The sequence below is a fragment of the Corvus brachyrhynchos genome, unplaced genomic scaffold (genome assembly GCF_000691975.1).
Source record: "Corvus brachyrhynchos isolate BGI_N302 unplaced genomic scaffold, ASM69197v1 scaffold544, whole genome shotgun sequence".
NCBI classification, from domain to species: Eukaryota; Metazoa; Chordata; class Aves; order Passeriformes; family Corvidae; genus Corvus; species Corvus brachyrhynchos.
Window position 1 is genome coordinate 2,814,523 of NW_008238325.1, and position 14,236 is coordinate 2,828,758.

Genomic DNA, 14,236 nt, shown 5'->3' on the forward strand with positions numbered 1-14,236 from the left:
CTGACAAACATCAACAGCAGAAATATGAGTTGCCGTCATTCCTCTCACTCAAACCAGACACCACGCTCCTTTCTGCTGCCTGCCTTTAGAGGTTTATTACCTCTGAGGCAGACATGGCAGGAATTTCTGAAATCTTTTATTACCAGCTACACACACTAAAATGTCTGCGGCTTAAGGGGGGTAACCTCCTCCTACCAAGAAAGGTAAAAACTGAATCCCCACTTCTTTATGGAACAGCCCAGTGAGTGATCCGCAGGGCAGATGCAATGAAGAGGGGAAAATTATAACTGGGCATTAGCTGTTAAAATGAAGTACTTTTACAAAATGAACCTCTGAAGAAGGAGATTTTATTTACTAAAAAAGCAATAGAAGTCTCAAAAATGGGCAAGAAAAAAAATTCTGAAGATCTAGAGAACAAAAACACTGCATTTTCTTACAGAGAGGAGTGAGGGAAATGCTGATTACATCCTTTCCAGGATCAGTGTTCAAATTATCATAAATATCTCACTTTCACCCTTTCCTGCAGTAATTCTTACAGAGTTCCAGTCCGATTCCTGGGACAAGCCATGTGTTCCTGCAGGTTGCTCCTGTCAGTACCTGATGCATTAAACAATAGCAATTTTCACCAAGCAAAGTAAAAATAGAGAAGGCATTAAAAATACATGTAATTTTGTAACCAGGTGCCTATTGTAGCCTTCACTGCAACAAAGGTTGGGAAGCACGGGGTGATGCGTAAACAGAGTGAACTAAAATGGCATAAAAGGACTTGTTTCAAAAATTTTAGATGAACAAAAAAAGTAAAACTGCCTAATTCACCACAAAGAGACAGAAAAGGAAGAAACTCCTCTGGCAATCTGTAAATAGCCCAAAGAGGACTAACGTACCTGACAGGCAGTGAGAGAGTTTCCGTTCTTGTAGAACCTCGTGTTTGGAAAGAGAGAGCAGATGTTGGTGACACAGGCTGTGAGAGGTGTGATCTGTGAGTCAAGCACTGAGATTCCTGTTTGGGTCTTTCTTAGGAAAAACTCCCAGCAAGTCAATAGTGTGACATGCTTCTTGAGAATAGTATCAGTGTTCCTGTGGGCACTCGGAGAAGCGAGGTTTGCAGAGGGAGACAATCGTGAGGTGGGGGTCTCATCTTGTCCCAGTTAAAAAGTGATAAGACATGAGGAAATGGCCTCAAGTTCTGCCAGGAGAGGTTTAGTTTGGATTTTAGAGAAAATTTCTTCACAGAAAGGGTTGTCCCGCCCTGGCACAGCTGCCCAGGGCAGTGGTGGAGTCCCCATCCCTGGAGGGATTTAAAAGCTGTGTGGATGTGGCACTTGGGGACATGGTCATTGGTGGCCTTGGCAGTTGGATTAGATGGTCTTAGAGGGCTTTTCCAACCCTATCATTTTAGGGATGACAGACCTATAGCTTCATTCTGCTAATGGACATGCCCTACAGATTCCTGAAGGCAAACCCCCCATGCCAAGTTGAACCAAGGAGCACGTTGCCCTTGTATTGATTCCGGTTAAACACTATGTGTTTGCTTCCCTCTTACTCACCTTCCCCTGCTAGGACTGTGACTTCACCAAGATAAGAAACAAAAAGGCAGACCAACAACAGAAAGTTCACACCACAACTGAAAGAAACAATTTACCCTCGAATTTAGACATAAGAGTAAATAGTTTGTCCTTACTTCTTGCTGAGGTGTGCTGCTCGAGTGATCTTACTGCTTGCAGTGAGAAGGAGGAGAGGAAGAGTCTGCAGCTTCATCCTTTAGGGACAAGTTTGGAGGGGTCTGGCACTGCTGCTCACAATGGACTTCTCTGGACTTTTGATGGACCAGGTTGAAACAAATACATGGTAAATTCATAGAACCAAATAACATTCGACATACAATTTAGAGTCAGAATATGAAAAAAAAGGGAGTTAATATGGAAAAGCACACTGTTAAATCCATGTCCTTGAAAAACAAAGACTGCTGCTCACTGCTAATTTGAGAGGAGATAGCAATACTTAGCAGTACTATCCCCTAAAAATCTGGCTAGGGAAGGAAGGTGCTCCAAAACCTGTGCTCACTAGTAGTTCAGAAAATCATACAGAAATGGATTCACCGTCCAGCCTTCAGGAAAACAAACTGCATCCCAGCAGCTCAACTGGAATTCCTCAAAGAGTGAAGAAAAGCCAATGACCCATTCAATATTGTGTTCTCCTGTTGGTCCAAATGACCACAGCAAGACCTCATTCCCAGTATGACCTCTGGGTGACATTTGGGACATTAGGACTCATTTACGGTACTGTGAAACAACATTATTGATACTTGTATCTATTTCCTTTTGGAAAAGCTCGCTTTTCCAAGCAGCAAAGCCAGGGTTCATGGAACAAACAACATGGATGCTGCTGTGTGAGTTTGACCACCCCACTCAATCCTGCTGATCCCTTCCCCGTCATGTCCTCTGCTATAGGAGAGGAAAATGGGGAACCTCCTGCCTTCCCTCGTTAGCCCTGTGCATGTTCAGTGCAGTTGGACTGTGAGAATTTAGGTGGTAAAGTTTTACCACACTGAGTATTTCCTCATTTGAGTCTGGTTGTGTTTCTCTGTAGGTTTGTAATGCGTCCAAGCCTGGGTAATTTCTCATTCAGGCAAGCAAACAGTGTAGGTCTCAAAATATTTGTTTCAGTGCCTAAATTATTCAGGTCTAATTGTATCGTATTACAAAGCTTTGTCTTTGTTAGGCAACAGGCTTTGCAGTGCAACTGATTTGCAGGTGTTTGCAAGCCTGATAAAACACTTGGCTGAAAAGGCTGAAAAGCTGCCTTTTTTTTTTTTCTTTTTTTTCTTTTTTTTTGGCTGTTTTTGAGTTTGCCTAAGAGCCACACACATTGCTGCAGCTAGCACTGGCTAACATGCTCTTCAGGGTCCTGAATCTCTGCAGCCATACCAGTAACCATCGTGTTAAATGTTACTGGGACAATACTGGGTGATATTGTCAAAAGAGGTGATGTAAAACTGCACGTACCATATGCAGATGGCATGATAACTGATAATGGTGTAAACCCAGAAGAAAAAGAGAGAGGAGAGAATTGAGATACATTAACCACAGGTTTCCTGTGCAGTGCTAATACAGTTGTGAAGGCTTAGTCACACTTTTCTGGTTAGCTTTAAAACCACAGCTTTCAGAAAAAAAAAGAGCACAAGCACAGGGAGTCCTTTACTCCAGCAGAAACTGGAGCAGGAACTGCTAGGGACATGCAAAACCCAAGGAATCAACACCCCGCTGTGTTTCCAAGCAGCTGTCTGCACTGGGGCTCCACAGCACTGGGGCCCTGTGGCACCGGGGCTCTGCGGCGCTGGAGATCCACAACAGAGCTTCCAAGGCACTGGGAATCCAAAGCAGCTGGGAGTCCAGAACATGGAAGCCCTGTGCACTGCGGTGCCTGAGGTGGGGGCTGGGGGGCTGCAAGTGGGCTGGACTCCCACAGCCCACACAGTGGGTGTTGACCTCTTGGGAATGCTGCACCCTCACAGTGCCCATGTGTTGGTGTGCCCTGGCAGCGGCCAGGTGTTGGTGAAGAGCAGGGGCCTGCAGCTCATCCCAGCACAGCCTCAGGATCCCCAGCTGGGAGCTCCTGCAGGGACGTGGATGTGGCAGGGGGGGGCGCCAATGGATGTGGCAGGAGGAGCCTCAGGAGCCATCAGCAGTGGTGGTGTTGCCCCAGCATGACCACCAGCCCTGCTGCTCCAGCTCTGGTCTTTCCTGTCATCGTGGTTCACGTTTAATTGTAGGTATTTCTCTTTTGGAAGTGTTTGCTGATGCTGTCATCTCAAAAGCCTAAACTTTGTGTTTTATTGGTGTAATCACCATCTTTATTACTGTCAGGCCTTGCATCCAGTAGTGTCCTGGTGCCTCTATTGCAGAGCTGGCATTGCCCAGGAGCCTCGTGGTTGGGCAGTGGAGTGCTGTGCCAGGGAGGGGCTGGCACAGGGGCAGTCGGATAATCCTGTGGGGTGTGTTTGGAGCTGCTTTGGCACAGGAAGTGCCAGCAAGTTAGTAGCAGCACTGACCAAAGACTGAACCAGGTGGGGGACCCTGGCTGTGGGGAGTATTTTGAATCAGGGACTTGTAAAGCGTGTGCTTGGTCTCTGTTTCTCCTGGCTCAGTGAGAGTAGCTGGGTTCCACTCAGTAACAAGATTAAGGCTGATAATAGGTTGGACTGTGGTGCTGTTTGAAGCTGAATTGTAATGCCTGGTGTGTCTGTACAAAATAATTAAAGTTGACAAATAAAGGAGCACAGGTTTTTGGGTCCATGTGATAGTTTACAGATGACTTGTTGTCCAGGAGTTGTTACTTGAGCAGCTTTGCTCAGTTCTGCAGAGGCTTTGAGGCTGGAAGCCACAATCACAGTGTGTTACAGTCATTCCATATTCTGAGAGCATCGGAGGAGCCCAGAGTTCTGCAGCAAATATCTTTGTGATGCACTTGTAGCACTTTTATTTATTTTATATATTTATTTATTTAATTATTAAAAAGTAGAGAATATGGCAGAATCTGGAAGCTGGGGAGGAGGGGGTTGGTTATCAGCTGAAGGGATAAGGGGAACATTACAGAGTAAAACATGCTCCAAAGCTACTCCTGGCAGCGTCAGCCCTCAGGATAACAGGATTGCAGACTTACTCTGCCTTATCTTTATAAAATAATGAGATGAACATCACCCATTTTCTCAATGATAGAATAATCCTTTCATCATCAAGTATCAGAATAATAAGTATTTCTGCTGTTTGCTGTAAAGGTGCATTGAATGGTTGGAGAAGTCCAGTGGAGTGCCTACACTACCTAGAGAAGTGAGGATAGTGAAAGCATCTTGGAGGATGCTCAAGGTCCACTTTCCTTCTAGTGTGATAGTCTGGCTGTGTTGAGAGACCAGGTAAAGCTGAGTTCACAGAGCTGCAGCACTTCTGAAAAACACAGGCCTCGTTCTTCCTCAGGAACGCAATGAAAGGTTCCTCAGGAATGCAATCAAAGGTATGGGATCTCCCATCAATATTAAATCAAATACATGGCATCTACCAAATATGTTAGTGGGAAATTAAAAGTACAGCAAAGAAGCAAAGGAAAAATGCTGATTATTTCAGTGGAGTGAAGTGGTGACCTTTTTGTATTTATATGTCTTTATTGAAGTATCCTGTCCAACAACACTCTGAATTATTGTTCAGAATATAAAATTATTCATGGCTAAATACAACTAGTAGGGCATGGCAGTGCTGTGTGAGGGCATTGTGTAAGGCACACACATCCAGCATATCTGTGCTGTGTTGGCCACATTAGATGGTTGAAGGATGAGAAGGCTGTTAGCAGGAAAGAGGAACTCTTTGAGGGACAGGTCCTGAGGTGTGTGTTTTCTCAGCAGGCTGGAAGAATGTCCAGCCTGGTACAGCCACTAATCAGGTTATCCCTGCCAAGGGCTGTGATTGTTTTCAGTGTCACAGTCTATTACTACAGCGAGCCACTGATGGACTGCAAGGCTGATAAACATACTCAGCACCACAGGCTGTGTCTGCTGGAGTCTGGAGTACAGTTACAGTCAAGAAGATTGCTAAGGCTGGGAGATATTCAAAAGAGAGAAAAGAAATGTTTAAATTTAGGAAGACAGATTAAAAATATTCATTAGTAATGTCTAGGCCACTGGAAAACAATCAGCCATAATGTAACAAAGCAGTGGGTAGTGACACCTTGCCTGGCCTGGTGGGAAATAAGTCCCATTTTTCTGTTCTTTCTTGCTGTTGGCACCCTGGATGAGAGTTTCTTTTCACCACCCAAATGACATAAGCAAATAGTCAGCAAGAAAAATGGGTTGTGTTTCAATGTCACAGATTATCTGGCTCCACGGCCCTGCACATGAGATCATTTGAACCAAGTCCATGACTTAAATGTCTCTTTCTGGTCTTTTTTTAATCCCAAATGACAAAGTACAAGGCTTGTATAGCACAAGTACAGTATGGAAAATGGGGAGGAAAAAGTGCTGACTCTGGACTGTCAGAACACTGGGAGAGTTGTCCTGTTCCAAGCCGTCCTTCTTAGGTCACACTGTGGTAGTAGATCTGGGAGAGAAAACCAATAGGTTTTTCTAATGCTTTACATTCGATTTTCTGCCTTAAAATATGAAAGGGCAAATGTGCTGTATGTGTGAATGCGAAAATGGGAAAACAAATCTCTATTGTTTTTCTCAGTGAGAACTTGTCCTGCCTTCCCTTGGGCCTGTGTCAAAGCTTCTGGAAACTTCATGGGTGACATCAAGAGCCAGGACATGGCTGTGCCCTGGGAAATGGGCCCCCTCGGGTAGGTGCTCGTGCTTTGTGTATTCAGCTGCAGATGTCTGAGCATTCTTACAGTTAAGCTCAAGTATTAAAGCAAATGCCTGCTCTGCGCTCTGCTGCCAAGGCATGAGCACACCTGTGCCAGGTGGAGCTCCACAGGGATCCCTGCTCCCTGCCAAGCCATAGAGAGCTGCTCCCATTCCTTCAGTACCAGAGAGGTGTCCTGGCATTGCCAGCTCAGTGCCTCCGTTCCCCTCGCCCTGGCTGGGCAGCCCTTACATAATGCCAGCAGTGGTCTTTTCCCCTGGGAGCTGAAAGTCTTCCCCTTTCCAGAGGGTTATTTCCCTCCCTGTTTAGTCTTTTTCCACTTCCATTTACTTGCCTCAATATTTCAGTTTGCCTACTCTGATCCTGCTTTTACCTCTTCTGTTGGCTCTGTCTCTTTTTGCCTGTCTCTGTTTCACTGAAGCTTTTACTGTGAGGAGGATCAAATAATTGCAGGGTTAAAGCAGACCCTTGAACTCACAGCGTTTAATGGGTTTGTAATTAGGCCATGTATCCCTGTGAGAATGGGCAGTCTGGGAATTCGCCAGGATTTACAGGGGGATTTAGTAGCCTACTAAGAGTTTCCAGACCTATTACATTCCTTAAGAAGTCTTAAAGACACCACTGATTTTGGCAGGGAACTAGGATGTCTCTAAATACACATAGAACTGAGGGATGAAAAGTAGAAAACTACTTATTTTGTAAAGAACAAGGAAAAGTTTCAAAGTTTTTATAATTTGAAATGCAGAAATAGATGTTCAACATTATCTTGGTAACGCATGCCTGGCTTAGAGCGTATGATGTGTGTTTTCCCTGAGAATTCATATTTACATATTTGATAAGACATGAATATTAAAACACACTTTAACCAGGCTCTGTGTATGCATTGTAATGTAGGTATATGTGACCACTGCTGCCTTCTGATCTTGGAATATGTAATTGTGTTTAAAAAAATCATGAAGTCTTTGCTTTCCTCCATCCTACCTGTTTGCCATTTATAAGGTTCTGTGGCATCACATTTTCTGTGTGTTTTGGGGAGATCAGTGTCTGTTAAATGCCAGGTGATTTTATTATGAAGCCCTGGTTTATTTTTTACTCACAACTGAGACAAGCACAAACTTCTGTTGTTGTTTACTTTCCAGAGAGGAAGGGAAAATTACATCTAACCTAAAAATACCTTCCTCCCCCTACCCCATGTCTCAGTGCTTTGAGCTTGGGCAGGGTGGAGGATAAGAAAAGGCAGAAAACAACTGGGCAGTTTTCTCACAGTAGCACGAAATTGCTGGTTTTTCTTCCAGGTTAAAGAAACCCAAACCATAATTAACTTTCTTCTCTCTGTTCAATAATTACCCTGAAAAAGACCACAGCAATAAAAACTAGTCTGCTTACCTGTGCAGCAAAGGGAGTGTAGAACTTTCTGGAAATTTGACCTATCCAAGTTTGGTTTTGGATCAGCCGTGGGTTTGACTTATGAAATTGGGTTCTAAGTTCGAATTCAGATTTTCTTGTAACTGTAATGTATATCAGGATCTTTCAGAGTGGTTTGAGCCCATACCCATGTCTCCTGACTGCAGCAATCCAAGGGCACTTGTTCATGTCAAATTGATTAGCTCCTGTGAAAAGTTTGGAAGTTACAGTGAGTTTAAGTCTTGTTTAAATACAAGACTATAAATTCAGCTGTTTCTGTACCTATTACAACATAATTTCACTGATGGCATCCTGAGCACTAAAAACATGTGCTTCTAAAAATGCTGACGTTGGGAGAAGTGGGATAAAAGAAAAATACAGGAGTCTTCCTTGGGCTTAGTAGTTTGGGGTTTATCTCTATCAAGAGCTACAGGGAACTTTTATTGCTGTTCTTACACAACCTCAGAGTAGCTCTGTCACCTGTGGGCAGAGTAATTCCATGATAGTCCTTGGCATTACACTGGATTTATACCCCTGCTCTCTGACTCGAAGCAGAGTTTGGGTTTCTGTGAGTGACAGCAGCAGCAGGAACCCACAGTTCAACGTGTCACACTGTGAGCTCTTAAAATATCATCAAAACTATCAATCTGAAAAGCTGGAAAACAAATTTGCAGTTCAAACATGAAGCACAAAGTGTCCCTTCCTCTTTCTTCACTGAATTAGCTTTTGAAAAGGCCAAGAGCTGCTGCAGAGATAACAAGGGCTGAAGAATTTAGAGCAGGTGGTACCAACTGTGCAAGCCCAGCTCGCAGCCAGAAGGATCCGACCCCCAGCTGTGGAGCAGCAGCCTGGGGGATCTGGAGTGGCTCCTGTGGGAGGACAGAGCGGTCTGGCCGGAGCACCGAGGCTGCCCCACGAGTGGGGATTTTTCTCTCTCCCTCAGAGAGATCCCCAGGGAATGCCACAGCAAAATTCAACAAGATGGCCATGAAGAAATAGCTTAGTTTAGGTCTCTGCTTCTTCACTGATGGGGGAGATGGTGGACACTGGGTCTGCATTTGCCAAGCAGAGGTCCTGTGGAAGAGCAAATCCTGATGTTTATTTTTGTAGGGGATAATAGCACTTACCTACCATGTGTGAAGGTCTAGAAAATATGGTTGGTTAAATTTCTTCGTGTGAAAATTGTGACATCCATTCTTCATTTCTGAGGACTGGAAATGGTAGTATTGGATTCTTATGAAATACAGTCATGCATTGATGTAATTTCCACATGTTTTCATAGACTTTTAAGATTTTCTTGTCTTAGACTACTGTTACAAATTGACCTTCACTCCAGCAAGAGTTCCTCTGGAAAGTATTCAGAAATGCTCAGAACTAGTAGAATGATTTTCCCTATTTTCCTTATTTTCATACTTTAAAGAATTATTTCTGTCACAGCTGTTCTTGATTTAGGTGAGGGAATGATGCAAAACAATGGCTATAAAATACTACACACCCCTCTAAGTGCGCTGAGCTTGTCTCACTTCTGTTCTCTTCACCCCGTGTATGTGATTTTCCAGCACCGTGAATGCTCTGAAGTCTCTCCTTGTAGAAATCCCCCCTTGCCCTTTGGGAATGTCCCGTGCATCCTGTCCGGGGCAGCTCCTTTGGGAGCGCGTTCAGGTGGAAGGTAGAGCCCTGCTGGTGGTACTCACTGCAGGGACATGTGTTCATCCTCCTGCTCAGCGGAGGTTCTTCCCTGGTTTGCCTGGGCTTTGGTCCCCAGGAGGGTAAAATCCACCTTTCCCGTAGTGCAGGGTGGTGCCTCGGAGTCCATCGGCCCAGGCTGTGCCTCGTGGTGAGAGTGAGAGAGCGAGGAGGAGTTTCCACATCGGTGCCTTCAGCTGCCCCTGCTCCCCTGAGCCCCCAGGGCAGTGTTTGCCTGGTGTACCTGCACCGAGGGAGCCCTGTCCTGTGCCCTTTTACATTCCAAATGACTTCTTACATTGTGAAATTTCAGCTCTTTCCATTTACAGTTTACAATTTCTTCACAGAGAGGTTTTTTTGACCTTATATTTTATTCAAGCTTTTCTTGGCAGTTTTAGGTAAATACTGTCTTTGCTTATGCATCATTTACAGCTGTTCTTTAGCTTTTCTATTCTTCCTTTTTCACTGACTGGCTGCTCTCATGTTTATGAGTTCTATTTGTTTCATCTGAGACAAAAATCCTCTGCCCTCAGCATATATTATCACACTGATTATTAGTTTTTGTTTACAGATAGGAGCTTGCTTTTACTATGTAAATAACATTCTGCTCTGATGGCTGAGCCAAAACAAAATTCATAAGAGTGTTTATAAATATTTATTCTCACCTCTTCCCAGGTCTTGTGTACCCTATGCTCTGAAACACTCCTGGAAAACCCTGCTGTATCTTGGATAACTTAATGTCAGATATCCTGGACAATCTTTATAGTTGATATGAGGTGGTAGCAATAAAGAAAAAGTATTTTACCTTTTATCTTACAGGTGGCTTTTTTATACTGTGTCTGATGCAGATACTGGTTTCTTAAGAAGCCTTTAACGCTGCTGGGATGATAAATGAAAATGTACTGTATCTTTATAAGATGACTGGGCAGAATGAGATTAAAATTGGAAGTGTGTGTGAGACAAGACTGAAATGTTGTTGTTGGGGTTTTTTTCGCATGAGCTTGTACTCCCTGGAAAACCCTTGCTAGTGTCAGACAAGCCCTGAAACATTCCTTAATCATGGTGACTTGGCTGCAGCTTCCCCCTGGCCAGTAAAAAATCATCACTGATGCAGTTGCCTTGATGGCACTTATGAGATCAAAGGATGAGATTTCTCAGATGATTTTGCTAAGAGTGAGTAAAACAAAATAGTTTTTCATTATCTTTTATATGATTTAGTGAAGATTAGAGGGAATAATCCAAATTTTTTGAGGATTTAAAAATGAACCATTCTGCTTGCAGCATTTTAGGAGATTAGAAATTTGAATCTATGAAGATGTTCACAGCTTTGTTAAGATGGATTCAGAGTTCCCAGCTTTAGTTATTATAAAGATACTGACCAGTGATACTTTATTTTTAATTTTCTTCTCATCTTGTGGTGGAGAAGCACAATAATATTTTCCAACATAATAATAATTAGGTCTTTTTCTGTATCAGCCTTAATAAAATAAATGCACCTGAAGTTCTTTTGTTTGAGCTGAGACCAACAGAAAGCTTAGAATGTGAAGAGGGAATACAGATCCAGGCCAATGTGACATTTCTGTACTGGTGGTAGGGCTCAGGAGGAGGGGTCAGTCAGTGGTGGTTTTCCTTTTCTCTGAGCTCAAACTCAGAAGATTTAGAAGTTCTGAAATTTCAGAAGTTCTGAAGACGTTTTCCCTGAAGTTTTAAGGTTTACCTGGCTGGACCACTTGCTAAATTTAAAGGGTTTGGGTGCTAGGGGATTGAATTAAATAAGCACCTGAGGAGGTGACACCACTGCCTTTCCATGCCCCGGTTTTGCTAGAAGAAAGTTAATGAATGTGTTTATTACAGCTCAAACCCCCCCAGAAAATGTCAGATACAACATCTGCTTTGGTTACTGCTGTAGTTGCCTCTGCCTTTGGTTAAGCTCTGACCTGCTCTGGGCCTGTGTCTCTGCTTCCATGGCAAAACCTGCTGTGAAATTACAGTTTCCCTGGGGATAATCAGACAATCTCTGGGAATAATTTAAAAATCCGGTGTTAAAAGGAGCCCCTGGTACATCCCCTTTTAAACACTAATAGCCTTCCCAGGTGACAGCCCAAGGGAGATAAAGGATGGGAGCAAAGGGAGCTTGTACACTTTTGGAAACAGAGTCACAGTTATCCTTTGTTTTGAAACGCTGATCTTTCCCTCTTGCCACAAAAAGCCTTTCCCCACTATAACCCTTGTGGAATTGGGAAGGGCACTGACAGCAAACAGGGCACAGGGGCCAAGCTGAGCCCCCAGACACTGAGGATCCGGGAGGTGGGCAGAGATATACCCTTGGGGTCCCTGGAGGCTAGGTGCCCAGAAATACTGAAAACAGCGTTTCTAAGTTTGAAAACATTGTTCTTGGTAGATTTCACTACACTGGCCTCCTCTTCAGCACGACTGAAAAGTCTGAAACTTGTCTGAGTCTCTCTGCCTGTGTTTCTGCCATGCTGTGTATTGGTCCCAGATCTTCTCACTTGGGCTCTTTGCTGGTTTACAGTGAAAAGAAGCAGGACGAGAATGTTTGAAATATTACAGCAGTTTCTAGCACAGCACATACTTCCACTATTTGTTTCCAGGTGGTATTTAAGATGATGCAATTTAACATGCTAGAATTATCTTCTGCCAAAACAAAGATTAACAATTCTGGATTTTGTATTTTCTAAAGAAGAGTGCTCTGTGGTTACCTAACAAGGTATGTTCAGTGAGCAGTTCAGTTTTCTAGAGCTGCAGCCATTTATAGTACAGGTCCCACCTGCTTTCCATTAGACCTTGAATTCATAAATTATTTACATGCTTTTGGAAAAAAATCTAGTCTGTTGTATAAATTCTTTCCTCCCTTTAACTGTACCAGAATAATGGGTTTTATGAGGGCCTGCTTCTGTATCAGTCAGCTGCCATTCTTACCAGGAATTTTATTTAGTTTATTCCACTTCCCATGTGAGCTGCAGAAATGAAATCTCATAACTCATTGTGAGCTGACCATATATGAGGGAACAGTGACATGTCATTGTCTGAAAGTAAATGGAAGATATTTGAAATTGTCTGAGAACAATGCCTGGGATTAAATGGATGCTCTGGCACATGGAGCACTGCCACAGTAATACAACTGTCACTTAAAGGACATCCTTGGGCGGTAACATTCCAAGTCACCTCACAGAAGAAGGGACATGAAGTACCCCTGGCCCCTTAATGGCTTCAAAGCGTGTCTGGGGTAAGGCCCATTAGAGGCCTGGCTTCAAAGCATGTCCAAATTGCAAGAACTTGACCTCTGAATAAAATTCTAATAAATGTTTAAGCAGGAAGGGGGGTTTGGGACGGGAGGTGTGTCATGCAGCTCCCCAGCTGAAAGAAGTCTAAGGAGTCAAGTAATACAAACTGAGGAATTCACTCCTATGTATTTAAAGTCCTCATCATAGAGGTGGAAGGGTGAGAAACTGAAGAAGCTGTTACTCTCTTGGAGTTTCAAGCACAGTTCCTGGTGTCTGCAGTAATTTTTAGAAGATTTAGGGTAGAAATAGGCACAGTAGAATGTGTGATAAGTTGTACCTGTATTTAACAGTTGAGAAGCTGTTTAGGATTTTCTGAATATAAACTCTAAGAGAAAACAAGGTGCAGACTTGTGTTGCTCATGATCAAGTTTGAGGAATAGAAAGGAATACTAAACTTCATACTCTCTTTCTGTCATTCCTAATGAGCCCACTCTCCCAAATTAAAGGTGCTGTGTATGTAATTTGAATATATCTTATTATAATGGAATCTTCTCCTTACTCTTCTTAGGTTTAGCAACTGTAATTTAGATTTCATATTTCCATCTGAAGTTAATTGTTATTCCTCCTAGTTCAGGAGAAGCTGCCAGTTGTGCCTAATGAAGAGAACTCAAGGTAAATTATGCTTCTTGTCAGTTAATTTAAATTTTGTGCTGGCGTTCAGAAGAGATCCGTCTCATCCCATAAACATTATTAGCATTATAGCATTGTTTATTTGGGGAAATTATTGTGTACATGAAATAAGCTTTTTGGAGTGAAGATTTCTTCTGGCCAAACCCCACAGTGCTCTGCTTTGCCCTTACTATTTTAAAATTGTGTACTTTTGGCAGCTGTTTAAATACGTGTTCCCAACATAATAATTTTCCATACACACTTTTCCCCAGAATGACAGGGATTGGGCATAAAAAGTGTTATTTTAGGACACGGTGGGGGAAGGAAAGAAATACTGACTGTGTTATACAGAGGTTAAGCAAAATCCTGGTGCAGTACAATGTGCACAGAGAACAATTCCAATCGTGATAACCAGCACTGGCACCATCAATAGAGCCCAGAGCCCTCTGGAAAGGAGCAGGGCTGTGTTTGCTCTGATAACACAAAGAGAATAAAAGCCGTCAGGCATCCACAGCACCCAGGAAAACTCCTTCTGGAGAACCAAAAAGCTGTTGTTTTCCAGCATCCTAGGTCACCTTTGGCAGATGTTGGAGCCCAGTGTTGGCCCCAGGTGGGTGGGAGCACAAAGCAGCAGTCAGGGGTTCACGGCAGTGAGAGAGATGGGATTGAAATGGAGGAGCTCAAAATTGTCTCCAGGGTTCAAATGTATCTGTTGTCAGTCACATGAGGGGGGCTCAGGGAGCTGGGAAGGGGCTCAGCCTGGAGCAAAGGAGGCTCAGGGGGGACCTTGTGGCTCTGCACAAGTCCCTGACAGGAGGGGGCAGCCGGGGGGGTCGGGCTCTGCTCGCAGGGAAAAGGGACAGGAGGAGAGGGAACGGCGTA

The 14,236-nt window shown here is 43.6% G+C and overlaps 1 long non-coding RNA gene across 1 annotated transcript in view; it reads left to right on the forward strand.

The window, feature by feature from the left end:
• The first annotated feature begins 1,270 nt into the window (after positions 1–1,270).
• The window catches only part of LOC108446795, a 16,673-nt gene continuing 3,707 nt past the window's right edge, over positions 1,271–14,236 (forward strand). The window contains exons 1-2 of the long non-coding RNA XR_001862097.1: positions 1,271–1,352; positions 13,192–13,196. This is a non-coding gene — a long non-coding RNA (uncharacterized LOC108446795). The remainder of the gene's footprint in view (positions 1,353–13,191; positions 13,197–14,236) is intronic.